We start from the raw sequence: 15,210 nt of genomic DNA on the forward strand, positions 1-15,210 counted from the left end.
TTCTTTTATGGACGCTGATCCGTGGCGCCATCTGTTGGTCTGTTTAGTCAGTTAGCAAGGAAACCGACAAAACCGATCATTAACCTCGGCTGCGCCTCGGCCAGAAAACCCAGACTCGGACGAAAAAGATGCACTTTTTAGGCTTGGTACACAAATAACTATTTATGATTGAAGTAATTACTCTTCTAGTCAGTTGACACAGATTGCACATTTTCAAATCGTTCTTCGTAATATGCATCATGGACAAAATCCGTAGAGAAAGAACAAATGTCTATTTAAATGAGATTATTTAGCAAGAAAAATTAGCTTTGATATCGCCGTTTAAAAAGAATTAAATCTGCATTAGTTTTGCGAAATGACGTTCTGAAAGGATTAATATAATGAATTACTTCTAACCCAGTCTTAAATGTCATCTTCGCTATGTGATATTTACATAGAAAAAAGATATAACGCATTTGCAGGTCATCGATATATAAATGCCAATAACGATACTTAAAGTCAAGTCAGATGTATATATTATATGTAATAGGATTGGCCCAAAGACTGAGATCTGTGGTATTCCACTTTATACTAAAACGGGTAACAATGATATATGTATAAGATAATAGATGAAGGCTGCAATGATAAATTTTGTTTGAATACAAATTAATACTTGTTTAATCGAACGCTTTTAAAACTAATATTATTGATTTATTATGGTTTATGTTATGTGCGATATGTCTAATAATTGATAAATCATTAACAAGTTGTAATACACCTGTAACCATGTTTAATTCCCGTTCAAAATATAAGTAATATGTATCTTGTTCAATAAACGTGTACCTACATAACGGATAAATTTATTTTATTACCGGTTTCACTCTCCAATGGTTAAAAAAAATAGTAGATTCTATCATCAAGAGTAAAAGTGAGTCTTTTTGTGCAGAGATTGAGGACCGAGACGGTGTTGAGGTCGGCAACTGGGCGAAGCACAAAAAGACCTTCTTCTCTGAATGATAGAATCTAGTATTTTATCTTCAAGCGGATCGTACAAAAAAAATCGGTTATGTATGAAACTACCTCCTTTTAAAAAATTCGAACCTCTTCTTGTCTTTTATTTTTCCACACAAGTATCATCATCAATATTTACACTATTTTTGCACTTTCAATAGACACGATGACACTTTTCTCTCCGAAATAAAAATATTACTACACCTAGTTAATGATTTTTTTCATGATTCCATCACACCAGTAGACGTCTAAATTGCCCGACCTGAATAGAATTTCTAACAAATTATGTCGTATTTAATATGTGCATTGAAGATTGCGACCAGTGCAATCAATCTTTGAGTCGTTCCAAAATCATTGATATTTACATTATCATTAATCTTTCGGAGAGAAAACGTACATGACCGAGTATATCGCAACGGATTGGAGTCAATCCATGTCCGAGGCTGCGATAAGCCCAACGAACTTCTCCATAAAGAAACTTACGACCAAGTACAAGGCTGAAAAAGCGCGCTCTCCCACGGTTATCAAAATAGGCGATTTGGGTCAAATAGAAGGCGTACCAGTACAACACCGAGACACTTCCTTATCTTCCTCGGATGCACCACAAACACAAATTATTTTCGTCTCTGGACCATCGTAACTCGCGCCGAACGAGCCGACTTGCCGCAAAAATGAAGTTTTACAGTTGGTGGGGCCCAGCTGGGGGTGGTTCGAGGGCTCGTGGCGGTCGGGGTGGCAGTAAACCGCGATTTGTGTAACATGTGCGCGAATGTGGGTTACAACGGCCGGTGACCGTACCGAGTGTCGTGTTCGCACTGCACGAGAACCCCTCCATGATCCTCGGGTTCATCTCAAGAAAGTGGCAGTGCCGGGCGAATTGCACGATGGTCCTTCCTTCTGGTAACAGCTAACACATGCCGCGATCGACTCGCTCCTTCCGGGCGGAATTCCGAGACTTCTTTTGCGGATTCACGTTGGAAATAAGAGCGGGAAAAAAATACTCATGAGTGACGACAAATTTTTTACATCGACAATGATCGAGATTGAACGCTTCATTTTGCACCCTCTGTCGTAACTGCAACTGTTGCATTCCTTCTCGAGAGTTCTTCAAAGCAATTAGCTAACGGTAAGAGCGTAGCACGGTAAAAAGTAACCCAATACTTTCTGCAATCTTTTTAAAAGAACTAATAAAGCCAGCGAACGTTATCTTCACATATCTCACTTTATTAGTGTTTTTATAGCATTATGAATAGCTAAATAATAAAACTCAACAGCTATGAATGCTTCCCTACATGGATAATCCAATTGAAATGGCGTGGAAATCGTTAAAACGAGACATCCGTACGAATAGTAATTAAATTTTTCGTCTGGGAGAGTTAGAGCTAATCGGGCAAACATAAAAACATTCACTGAAGAATAGTATATTCTTCAATAAACTATTTATTGTTCGAGATGATGAAAATTGCAACACGAGCCGTAGGCGAGTGGTGGAATCATCCGAGTGAATAAAACCCATTATACGCGAATTGAAGACTACTTTCTCCACGACTATACCAAGCAAAACAATCCTTGATTTTTAATATTTGACAATTAAAATTGTGCCTCGTTCAGCGGTTGCTATGCGATGCTCGACTTATTGTTTACAAACACATTCGATTGGCGATCTGCCGTTGTAGAATGAGAATACGAGGGATGTGATTGGCCGACAGCCGTAGATTTCAGTATATTCTAACACGGGGCGTGGAATTGATATTATTCCTTCATTGAATATCCAAGAAGAATGCATTCATTCTATAATAGTGGTGGAGAAAAATACTAATATTAGTTGCTGATCCTCTTGGGCTCTCTAAACGCGCTTGGTAGGTACATCATTCAAGCTGATAAGAATCTTAAGAAATTCTTCAGAGAATAGTCGTTATGGTGGAATTAGTAATTTCTTCTTTTAGGTGTTTTGTCTTTTACATTTTTTCAATTTTTCAAAAGAATTTTTTTGACTGTAGTTATGTGCATTTCTTTAAGCATATTGTGCTTAACAATCAACATCTCCAACTGCTCGAAAATACGGATAAATGTCTTGTCTAAATTCTGGACTGAATCAACAAACTTTCAACACTTTATGCAAGAACACTACAACAGCTTTGCTATTTGTAAAGAAAGCGGATTTTTTCAAAAACATTGCAAGAGATATTTTCCCATGGACACACCCATTCTATGATTGGTGGTACAGGTCGGGTAATAATCTTGCAGTGCAACCTTCAAGGCGGCATGTACGAATTGAACCATCAACTCCCCAAACCGATTTGTAAAATCAACCGCAAATTGAAACCATCACGCTCCAACCTAAACCAACCTTGGTTCGCTAATCGACCCACTCGTGGTACAGTTACACAAAAAAGAAATCAGACCCGAGCAGAGCCTCAAGGCCACCAAGACATGAACATCTAGTGTTTTGATCAGAATACCAATCATACCCAGCATGACTTCGACACGAAAGAAGCCAAAAATGCTCGCTTCTTCTAATCCCGCCGCAAATAATGTTGTCACTTCCAAATCTGTTACCGGAAGAGTCGAGTCCAAACAACGCGCTTCATTAATTTTTTTTCCTTTGTCGAAGCCAAACGGGGGAAAATAATTGCAGTCGTGCCACAGCAAATTTATACATAGTTGGTTGCGTGTCGTGTTTTGCACGACGTATTAATAATGGTCGGTACATATTTGATCTTCATTCTTCGCAATCACGGTTCTGTCATCTCATCAAAGATATCACATTACCGCTTCTATTCAATTACCGCCAACTTGTAGTGAATACACGTGGTGACATATGCGATGAACTCGAACGAGGAAATTTAAACGAGGACACGTGAGTTACGTTTTAGCGTGTCTTGTTTCAGCTCTATTCATCCCTTTTTAGGGCTATTCAGCGCGATTTTATTCACCCGGGACGCTACAAAGCTTTTTCTGTTCCGCTAGCCCAAATGGGTTTATAATCGCCCACAAAAAAGCACAGCTTTTCTAATAACCACTTCGAAAAATGAGGAGCTTTTCTGCAGTAAGGAGCAAATCAAGCAATAAAATTAAACTTTCACCAATTAGATCATGGAATTGGAAAAATAATTTCGTCGTAAATTTCACACCTTTTCACTGTCAACAAACAAAAGAGTCAAACTTTTGTGAGCGACGCTTTGCTGAAAATTTTGTTTTTATGACCATTCCAAAAAGACAAAACTTTTCCACCCCCGGACGAGATAAAATCAAAAAGCTGGAGCAAAGTAAATGGGGTCCAATAAAACGAATCTGCTCTGTTACACCCTTGATAAAGCCCCAATTAAAACCGAAACGTTTGTTTCATCCGATTTGTTGCTCCATCGTTGGTTCGGTGTCAACATAAATCGGCCAAATCATATTCCGGGATGACGCTTTCATCGCTAAACTGCGAGCTTTATCTTTGTGCTTTTTGACCACGTTGAACCAAATTCGAACGAGAAAGCCAGTGGGGCTAGTTTACGTTCTTCATTTATTCAATCATTATATAAACTCGATGATGACTCGTGAAACCGGAGCAGCACTCGCTCATCGACAATACTCATATCAATTATGGGTGAAGAGGCAAGTCATTTTTAATCTTCTATTTGCGAAGTTTTTATGGTTTTGGGTATTTTAACCTCACGACCACGTCTCCAGCGTGGTGCTGCGAGTCCACATGCAATCATTTATTCTTTCAACCCGACCCACGCAAGAAGAAGGTTATGGTGCGTTTTCTCCCGGGACTAAGTGCATATTTACAGAAAAGGATCTCGGTAACGACACACTCGATAAATCCGAAACCCTCTCCGCAGGATAATTCGGATCAGAATCTCTCAAGTTCTGGGTAAAAATAAAGATGATTTAAAAACCGGATGGTGTGGTTATTAATTCATTCCAATTTCCCTTCACTCGGTGTTTTGACTGAGGAGCAGATAGAAAATATTTATGCTGGAGAGGCTAATTATAAGTGTTATACAACATTGTGTGGGCCAGGATGTGAAGATTTATATAATAGATAGGTGCACCCACACTTGCTGCCACGGGATGAGATGCTAAATTAATAATTACTTCAAAGAAAATTACCAACACAATAGATAATAAAACGTGTGTGCCTATATCGAGCAGACTGGTCCAAATTACAGCCCGGCTGAGTTTCCCTCGTGGGCAAACTGCAGAAATTAGGATTGACGTCTTGTTCTCGTTTCGCCGTCTCAAAAAACAGAAACTGTTGTGAATGTCGAGAGATCAAAGGTGATCGTAAATTGGCCGAGGAGAAACACAAGTACAATACCGTCAATAAAAAGTGGGGCAAATGTCCAAAAGCGGAGGCCTCTGAAAGTTGATTTTTAGCAGAATTGTCGACACTTTCCCAAAACGCTAATTGTTTGTTAATTGAACTGGTGGTATGTCGATAACTCATCTGCAAATGTCGCCGTATGGATCGCGGATCGTTATCTCGGTGACATTATCGATTATGTGCAACATGGCAATAATAAACATCCGTCATCGTGTAGCAAGCAAGCAACTTCGTGCTTCAAGGAAATGGGGCCCGTTGAATATCAATGGCGAGACGAGATCCTGCAAGAGGCTGGCGTTATGGCGACACAAGCCAAAACCTATTGATTTGGTCGCGGCCATCACCTTGACTCGGCCATCTCCAGGTTCAATAAAACCGTGGCGTGGCTCTTGATGCGATCCAGAAGCTTTAACATTTTTACTGGCGCGAGTAATGTAGGTTTTATTTAGACTGCATGCACCAACAAGAGCCGGTCTCTGTGGACAATTAAAACTCGTAGCTTCTATTTGGGGGAATTTTTCTGGGACATCTGCGTCGAAATAACCAAAACAAAATAAATTTCGACGTAAAACGTACGACTTCGATTTCTTCAAAAAACACTTTTATTGTCTATTCCAATTACTTCGACGGCGATTTCATTTAAAACGCCACCGATGCCAACTCTGCGTCGAGTGAATTTACGGCGATTTAATGATGCACTTAGCTGTTAAATTCGAACAAACTCAATCCTCGATCCATGCAGAGAGACTGAGTGTCTCGCTGCAGAAGAGACAAATATCTAAAGTCAAATTTAGAAAATTGGAAAGGGGAAGTCAAATACAGAATTGTTTTTGCAAAAAAAAAAGTAAGACGAAAATACTTCTTGAGTATCTAAGTTTTTTGGAGTTCTTGAAATTATGTTATTACTGAAAATGTAATAATCTTCTTCTTTAAAAGTTGTGAACGCTGAGACTTGACGACGAAGTCTAAAAAACTTCCAGCAGCTGCTGCTGATGAATACAACTGACAAGATTTTAGGCTTTTTCAGGCTTCTAAAAACTCACTGTCAGTATTTTTAGTGGTTTTCAATTTTCAAGTGAATAGAAGATTGCGTTAAACGATTGGATTAAAAAAAAAAGTATGCGTCTCGAACATTCCAGGTAGGCTTCAGAGCCCCACGATGACTCATCATTCATCATCATCATTCGAGAAAGTGATGCTTGGAGACTCTTTGGTACGCGTTCCGATTGTTCTTAGCGTGTTATATTTTTTGGCGTAAATTATATCGGAAGTTGTAGAGTTTCATCAGTTGTTGGCTTTTAGGCACTCCACAACTCTAGAAGTTTCTCTAGTATTTCCAAATGAGGCAACAGCAATAAAAAATTCCAAAGCTAATTGTTTAAAATATTAGTTTCATTAAAGGAAAACTAAAAAAGAAGTCGTAAATCTTTATCAATTGTAAAGCATGGGTTCGTTAAGAGTGTTTAAATCAAGCAACAAAATACGGAAGTCAAAATAATTACCGTTGATTTATTTTCAGTCTCCCTAATTTGAGCATGCCTCACCGAAACTTAAAGTTCTAAAAGAGTTAAAATTAGATGACAATTTTTAATTTCAATTTGAACAAACGTTTATTTCAAGCTGGGCCATCTCCTTGCCTTTGTAGAATAATTTCCAAGCATCACAAAGTTTTGCAATAAAACTGAAAAGAATTTACCACCCTAAATATTAAAAATAAAATTATCCTGCGTCATTCCTCAAGATCATCTAACTGATCCTCTGCGCAATATTTTTTCTATGAATTCTTAATTACTATTACTGAAGCTTTTAAGCTGCTTAAAGCTTAATACGCTTACTTTACGTTCCGCGCTCACTTCCTGAAAACTTTGCATTCATATTATGCTGCTCATTTCGCAATTGCTTTTCCAATCCATTTCTGACATTCTTACGGCACTAGCGAGTATTTAATAATTACATTAATAAAATAATAACAGTGCTTAAAATAAGTCTACTTAATGGAGAATTAACGTAAGTGGTAGGTGCTGACACTTTATTTTCTTCAACGTCCTTTCACGCAACTGAAAATAATTATTGTTTAAATATTTTAGCTCAGTTTGAAACTTCGCAGCGATAGCTTCTCTTTTCTTCTTTTTTTGTTTATCTTCTATGTCCAAAAAAATGATCGAGTGTTGAATCAAGTTACTTAATAAATAGTTTTTTGTGTATCAAGGCCAAAAAGTGTATGTTTTTTGTCCGAGTTTGAGTTTTCTGGCCGAGGCGCAGCCGAGGCTTGAATCAGGCGAGGACAAAAGGCACTTTCTGACAGAGGTGCACATTACATTTTTTAGGCTACCGCACGAACTACAAAGCACAAAGCAAAGAAATTTACTATTTGCAATACAATTACTTATTTACATAATTTATGGTGTCGCGGACATTTATCGGTTTTGTCGGTTTGGTTGCTAACTTAACCGACAGATGGCGCCACGGTCAGCGTCCGAAAAAGAGTTACTTTTCGTCCGCTTGTAAGTAAGTACGTAAAATTACAGTTTTCATTAGTGATGCCTAAAAAATATTTTTAGTCTTCGTAGTTGCGTCCACATCCTCTTAATTTCTAATTAGGCTCTTCAAAAAAATTTTTTTTCGAAAATCTGCATATTCTGTGATTAACTTTTTGTCCAGTTGTCCAAGACTGGAGGCTTGCCGCGGCGGCCTAGCCTAATGACTGATAATTCCCTCCTGCGCCGGCATTCATCTCTCGTCCGACCTTATACAATGCTATTGACATAGTCCGATCTGACATTATGTTAAATTGTAGAGCTGGAGGCGCCAGCATAGTCTGTTGGATGCATTCGAGCGGTCGATGGCTTCACTCTTGCGTTGCATCTCGTCGACGGCCTTTGTATTTCCACAGAACACTATATTACAGGCAATGTTTTAGGCGTCACATCATGTAACGTCGTCCATTACACGTAATATATTGTTCGAGTTCGGTGAGGTTTGCATTTTAATAAAAGAACACGTCAGATTAGAAATTATGGCAGCTCCGGGACGTCATGGTCGATACCTCGGCGCGACTTGGCCCCCACGCGCAAAAACAACAAGCGAATTTTCGCCGAACCTCGCCGCCGCCCCCAAATGCATCGGAATTCCTCACCGAACCGACATGTTTCATGCAAATACGTGTCGGATAACAACATGATTGGGCGGACATGCAGCGAATGAAGAAATTTCAACCCCGCCATCTGGAATTCGCTCCGGACTGGCAAATTACGGAAATCTTGTTCGCGGTAATGGAGCGATCAAGTGAACGGTGCAAGTGCAACCTCTCAGAAGCTACGCCAGGACGAGCATTACATAATGCAGGTAAGTTTGTAAAATATAAACTGTATTAATCATGCAACCAGATGATGACCCGGGAGGTTGACTCGTGACCAAGCTACTCTCCTATACCTCACTCCTAACTGATGATTACAATAGATCATGATCACGTTTCATGAATATATCCTTTATCTCTCACAGTAATGCTAATCAAAATCACATCTAAATAAATTGAATTGCTTGCTCGGGCCCGAAACGTCATTGTTTCTGATTTCCATGAGCCAATTTAAGGCAATTGTGACTTAATATAATAAGACGACAGAATAGACGAGAATTGTGCCCGAATTTATCCAGGCTGTTGGCCTTCGAGAGCCATCCTTCAGTTTTTAATTAAACTGAACACTAACCAGTCCGGGCAGAGACGGACGTTCACCCACACTCCTTTTAGTTTCTTCTAAGTGGAACGCATTATTTTTGATTGATCTGCCCCATTTTCGCAGCAATTTTCAATTTAACCCAAAATTCGAATTACCAACCAGACGCTTGATTATAATTTAAAAGTTTATCCGCTCCTCCTCATCATTAATTAAACCAAATCCAGCAGACTCAACGCACAATTACACCAATCCCAGGTAAGGTATGCACCAAATATTTTAATACAATTTGCTTTAAAGATGATAAATTGCACTACAAATTATGCCCATATATGGTCAATTTGACTCTGCTTCAATCAGCCACGACATTATGGAGATGTGCATTAACCTCCAACCGCACCCGCAGGCGCAATTTCCTCCAAAAAAAACACCAAATCCTCCAATCCCCATTATTAAAAACAATCCCACTTAAGTCAACCACTTAATTATCTTTATGGTCGTAACAATTACCGCTTTTATTTACTTTTCAAGGATGGAGCGGCTTCCATTGTTAATTATTGTTGACCCCGGGTCCGGGGATGTCCCTACTTTTAAATCATTTCTGCATTGGAGACTATTTTTGCGCCATCCCATACATCACCCTTTATGCTGTTGAGGTAAACAGGTTTGGTTGCGTTGCGGTGCTATATTTTGAAAATGTCGATGAAGCCGCGGGATACGCCCACCAGAACACAATCAGATACAGAAATGGAAGCCACTCGGGAAAAAATAAGCAACACTGGAAGAAAATGAATGGGGACAGTAGCGAGCGAGGAGCTGTCGAGGATGCTCTGGTGATTTTGTTGTGTAAACTGGGACGGCAGAATGTGCGGTACGATATTAAAATAAAACTCTGAGTCTAGGGGAATTGCAAATAAATTAGATGTATTAGTTGTGCATGCTGAATCGTTTGAATTGATTGTGATTGTGATTTAAATGTCACTTAGACAGTTCAATTGGACGTGAAACGATGAAAGATATGACTTGCAACTTTCTGAGACTACTACTCAGCAATCAGTTTTAAAGTAATTCAGTGGAAATGATTTATGTGATTCAGGCTGTTGAAAGGACTACAAGTTAAAAATATTTGTGTTTGAAATTGGAGTAAAAAAAGTAAGGAAATTCAAGTCCAATGAAAAAAGTTTTTGCTTAATTAAAAGGGAAAAATTTGGACTATATAAAGGTGTTTTTTTTTTAATTTGTCGTCGAAGTTGGCGTTGAAGAGTCGATTGTGAATGAACCATTCGTCTTAAAACACTGATTTTTCGCACTGCAGATTAAAAACACAAACAAGACAAAAAGTGAGGTTAGATTTAAACAGCTGATCATAAAAAAGACTGATTTTTCAAACTGCATATTAAAAACAAGAAAAAATGAGATTACAACAGCAAAAAGACATCCATTATACAGAGTGTCCCCAAAAAAGAAGACGAGTCCATAACTCCGTTATTAATCGGAAGATTTTAATTATCTGTACACCAAATTAAATAGTTGTTAATAGACTACAAAATGGCCTAATAAATTCAAGTATAGCCCCATAGGCTTCAAGGGTAAACTGTCAAAATATTTTTTTTCAAATGGGATTACATATTTTTTTTAGTAATTCTGATAGAGATTTTTATTCTGAAAACAACAATGTATCACAAGTATACACTTAAATACCAAAAATTTCACCAAAAAAATGTAAAAAAACACTACTATCGTCTATGTTCCATTTTGCGCTAAACATTGGCGGCATATCTGCGCAATCCCACATGTTATTATTTGTCATTTGTTTTTCCAGCTACCTTAATTTGGTTATTACATTGTAACGCAATGCATTTTGATAGCTTTTCGCTTGGTGCTCGTCATTTGTTTCAAAAGTTAGTGTATTTTTTTTTTATGTGAAGTTATACTTGTGATACATTGTTGTTTTCAGAATTAAAATCTCTATCAGAATTACTAAAAAAAAGTATGTAATCCCATTTGAAAAAAAATATTTTGACAGTTTAGTCTTGAAGCCCTTTGAGCTATACGTGAATTTATTAAGCCGTTTTATAGCCTATTAACAACCATTTAATTTGATGTATAGATAATTAAAATCCTCCAATAAATAAGGGAGCTATGGACTCGTCTTTTTTTTTGGGGACACCCTGTATAAATCTAAAGCTGTTGCAAAAACTGAAATAACAGAAAAAAGCATTGTGTTTCTTTAAACACATTATCACTAAGCGGGAAACTTTTACAGCTTTTCAGAAATCTCAATCTATCTAAATCTGATGTCTAAAAACAGTTATTACGGTAAAGATTTAATTGATTCTTTGGAACATTCATTCATTCAATAATTTTTTCGTTCACTTCTGCAAAAAAGCACCAATTAAAATTTCCCAATGACTGTCCTTCTGCATTCATTCATTCATCAATTGATAATTTTTTTTTATAGCATTACACATTAACTTGACAATTCGTACATAGTTGCCATACCTATCCACAATCATTTTGAATCACCCATTATTTATCATAATTTTTTTCGTTTATAATAACTTCTGCAAAAAAGCACACCCATTGGGTGTCACTGTCAATAAAACCTCACAATTTTGCAGGTCCTGGCAGCGGTGCAGCAGAAACAAAAACACAACTTAAGGTGTTGAAATGAAGACTAAACATACTATCATCAACACTCAATATCAGTACGTTTGTTACGTATCTCTCTTATCAATCCTATCCCGATAGATTCCGTTGTTCACGACTAGTTGATATCCTTTTCGGGATGTTTTAAGAATTTTTTTTTTGTTCTGACGTAATTTTTTCACAAGTGGGTATATTATAAAAGGTTGGGTACCAATTTATATTTTGACTGAGCTATAATTATACATTTTAACTTGACTTATGCAAGACTTCTATTTGAGAAATCAATAATTTCAAAATACTAATCTTTCACATTTTTGGAGCAGCAATATATTTTACTCATTAACAAGCTCCAATTTAAACAACAGACCTCAGTAATTATCTTTAATCAGAACAATTATTTCGTGCTTCTTGAGACAGACCGCCTAGATGTAGGCAACACAGATTACTTTCACAACCTCCATCAACTGTGTCATGTTTTACTAATTCTTGGTCAAAATGTTATTCAAATTACGCGTTAATTTATATGAATACAAAAAGTAAACAGTCCTAAATTGAGACATTTTTCTTCATTAGCGGGGCATTCATAATTATTCTAAATAAATTAAAACTTAATTAAATAAACCAGTCGCTCCGTATGTTCAACAGAATTAAGAATTTGTCATTGAATATTTTATTTGGACAAAATAATTTACGACTGTTAAAAACCAATTATTAAATGGTATTATTATGTAATGGGTTCATTGTGAACATTACAAAATTCACCAGATGAACAAAATGGTGAACCTATTGTGTTAAACAACAAAATGCATCTGTCGCTTTTATATTCTAATTTTTAAACCTGAACAACAATTCACGCTGCGCTGGTTGTAAAATAGTCGTTCTATGGTATCGAAACTGGACGTTAAGGACTCCACCGCACAAATGTAAAAGCGTGTGTGGGGTCCTTGCATTTTGTTGAACAATAGTATATTACTATTTATTGTCTTTCGGCAAACTTTATTGCCATTTTATATTTTTGAAAACAAATGTTTTACAATCTTGTCTGACCCCAAACTCCTTTGCACTTTTGCACGATTGTTTAAATCCGGACAGTCTCACAATGATTGTTTTAATTTATAGTTCTAACAGTACTGTGGTCGTTTTTCAAAAGATTTGCGTCCGTTTGAACATCGACTACCTCACTCTAGCCAGTAATATATTTCAAAATAATGAATAGCCTCCAGAAAAACGTAACGATTTGCTTCGGCGAGATACGTACGAACTGGAGGCCATATTAATTTTCTAAAAACAATTAAAAATGCAATCGTGGAGAAACGAGCTTGGAAACGCGTAGTTTTTTGTTTTGGCGCGATTGCATAACTGCAAGACTGAACGCTCCTGATTAACAATAGGTGAGTAATTAAATAGATTATTTAATTAAACATTGCGAGTCCAATTTGCGAGCGAATCAAAATTCTGCGAACGCAAAAGCGAAATAAATTAACATAACTTGATAAGAAGAGCACACAGAGCGTAGATCAAACAACGCAACTCCGCAATATCCTAGCACGGCTTCCATTTCCTGGTTTGCCTTATACCACACCGCTTGTTTTAATAATCGTATTTCCAACATATCCATTTATTATCGTCGGTAGACGCTTGTCTACAAATTAAAAAGTCGACGAAACCCGGATCCAAGATTAATCGAGTTATGGTGGGGCGTCAGACGATTTCGTAATTTTTTTGACGCTACTGTCATCGTTTTTGAAACATGTGCCACGGAAAAATAACAAATAATGTAACTAGAGGCGGTGTTCCCACTCGCTTATTTCTGACTGATGTGTTATTACACAAACGTCTAAACTGATCTGACGTTGCTAAATTGACTTTGAAACGGCCAAAAACATCAAAACTTGAATTATGACCTGCGAGGAAAACAAACAATGGAACGCTGATTTGCCACCGCAAATGTTCGTTCTTGTTGGGCAGTATAGAAATGTGGACTCCAATTTCGGAGCAATTTGACTCCTTACCTGAACCGAAGTCAAAATCATCTGTCAAAAAGTGACAGCTTGTAAAATGCATTCACGTTGTTTTGGCATAATAGGAGGCCATGGAAATTTTGTATTTAATGTGGTAGTAAAGCTGTCTGTTGAATTAGGTTATGTTTTTATAAGTTTGAGGAAATTCAGCAACATGTCATTATGTTCATTTTGATTCACTTTAGTGAGTGTGTCCAAGGTTAAAAAAATTAATCATGGCCTCCCATTATGCCAAAACAGCATGAAAATTAAATTTTAAAGCATCACAAAATCACAATCATTTCATCCATCTCGCTGTGTGGTTCATATTTATTTGAATGAGGCTGCTACTGTTGTCATCAGCACTAGTAGCTCTTGGAAAAACAAACTCGCTCTTGATGTTCAACAACATGTAAACAACATTTTCCTTTTTTTTTAGGTTACAATTCACTTGATAGAATTTGGAAGACAACAGCAGTGCTGTTCAGAAGTTTTTCTGAAACAACAGCGAAACAATCCAGTCAACTTTACGTGTTCTGAGGGCAGCAACTCATAAAGGCTTGGTTTCCGGGACGCAGCCTTCGCCCCGTTGTGATGCAAGGAGTTCTGGTTGAAACTTGATACGACAATTACGGACCAACCTCATTTCTTGTCGATACAAGAGGACGAAGCGGTGAAAAGGAAGCACAATTAAATGACGCTGCAGACGTCTTACGCAATTGTATTTATTTGCATATGAATTAGTGGCTCAAATTCGAGTAAAGTCGGCGACAAGGCCGATTTTATTTACATATACCATTAAAGTTACCCATCTAAAAACAAACAACGGTGGAGCATTATTTGCAGTGCTAATACCAAGGCTGTTTAAATACTTGTTGCATCAAAGATGTGATCTTACCAGCAGGTCACGTAGTGTTGTAAATACAATTAAGGCTCAAATTTCCAGCAGGGCATTTTTTGCCAATCTGGCCCGAATGCCTTCGCGAAGTACGTTCAATTCCGCGAAGCTTCCACTTTTATCGAAGTAACCTGTTGCCATCTCTGTAGGTGCTAATTAATTGGGACTGAAAAACCCTACTGTTTACAGTGACGAAAGAAAGTCGTCGAAGGTAAATAAACTTTAATTGGCGCTTTTACGAAAAAGTACACCCAGATAATAATAAATCACTGCAGCTTAAAGCTGACGAGTTGAGAATCAACATCTGGAGCTTCACAAACATAGTTAAATTAGTTTACTCCGTTAATTGAGCAAAGAGTTGGAGAGCTGGATGCGTGTAAAATAATATCCGGCTGGTGGAAAAAATCGCCGGCTTCAGAAACACAAAGAACGCGAAGCGAACTCGGAAAGCGGCCGTGCATGTGTGAACTTGGAAGTAAAGGTTAATGTCAGTCGTGTGTGCCGCAATTAATATCATTTTCATTCAAAATGTTTACGGTGTCGTAAATTACTCGCCAACCGAACGAATCGCATTCACCGCACCTCCGACAAGAAAAAGGGGCTGCCATAGTCGTACGTTAAATAGACCACGGACCTAATAAGCAGTAAAGAGTTCTTGCGGAGCCAAAAAACTACGAA

The 15,210-nt window shown here is 37.6% G+C and overlaps 1 protein-coding gene across 4 annotated transcripts in view; it reads right to left on the reverse strand.

Annotated features, from left to right (window-relative positions):
* Positions 1-15,210, reverse strand: part of ckn (CRK like proto-oncogene, adaptor protein) — a 184,973-nt gene that overhangs the window by 122,138 nt on the left and 47,625 nt on the right. Inside the window, exon 1 of one of the 4 annotated variants that reach the window (XM_069045703.1) lies at positions 1,551-1,681. The exons of the other annotated variants lie outside the window; for them this stretch is intronic. The gene's annotated coding sequence lies outside the window, so the exon portion shown is untranslated. Of the gene's footprint in view, positions 1-1,550; positions 1,682-15,210 lie in introns of those variants that run through there. 4 annotated transcript variants of the gene reach the window in all.

The sequence above is a fragment of the Tenebrio molitor genome, chromosome 1 (genome assembly GCF_963966145.1).
Source record: "Tenebrio molitor chromosome 1, icTenMoli1.1, whole genome shotgun sequence".
Lineage (NCBI taxonomy): Eukaryota > Metazoa > Arthropoda > Insecta > Coleoptera > Tenebrionidae > Tenebrio > Tenebrio molitor.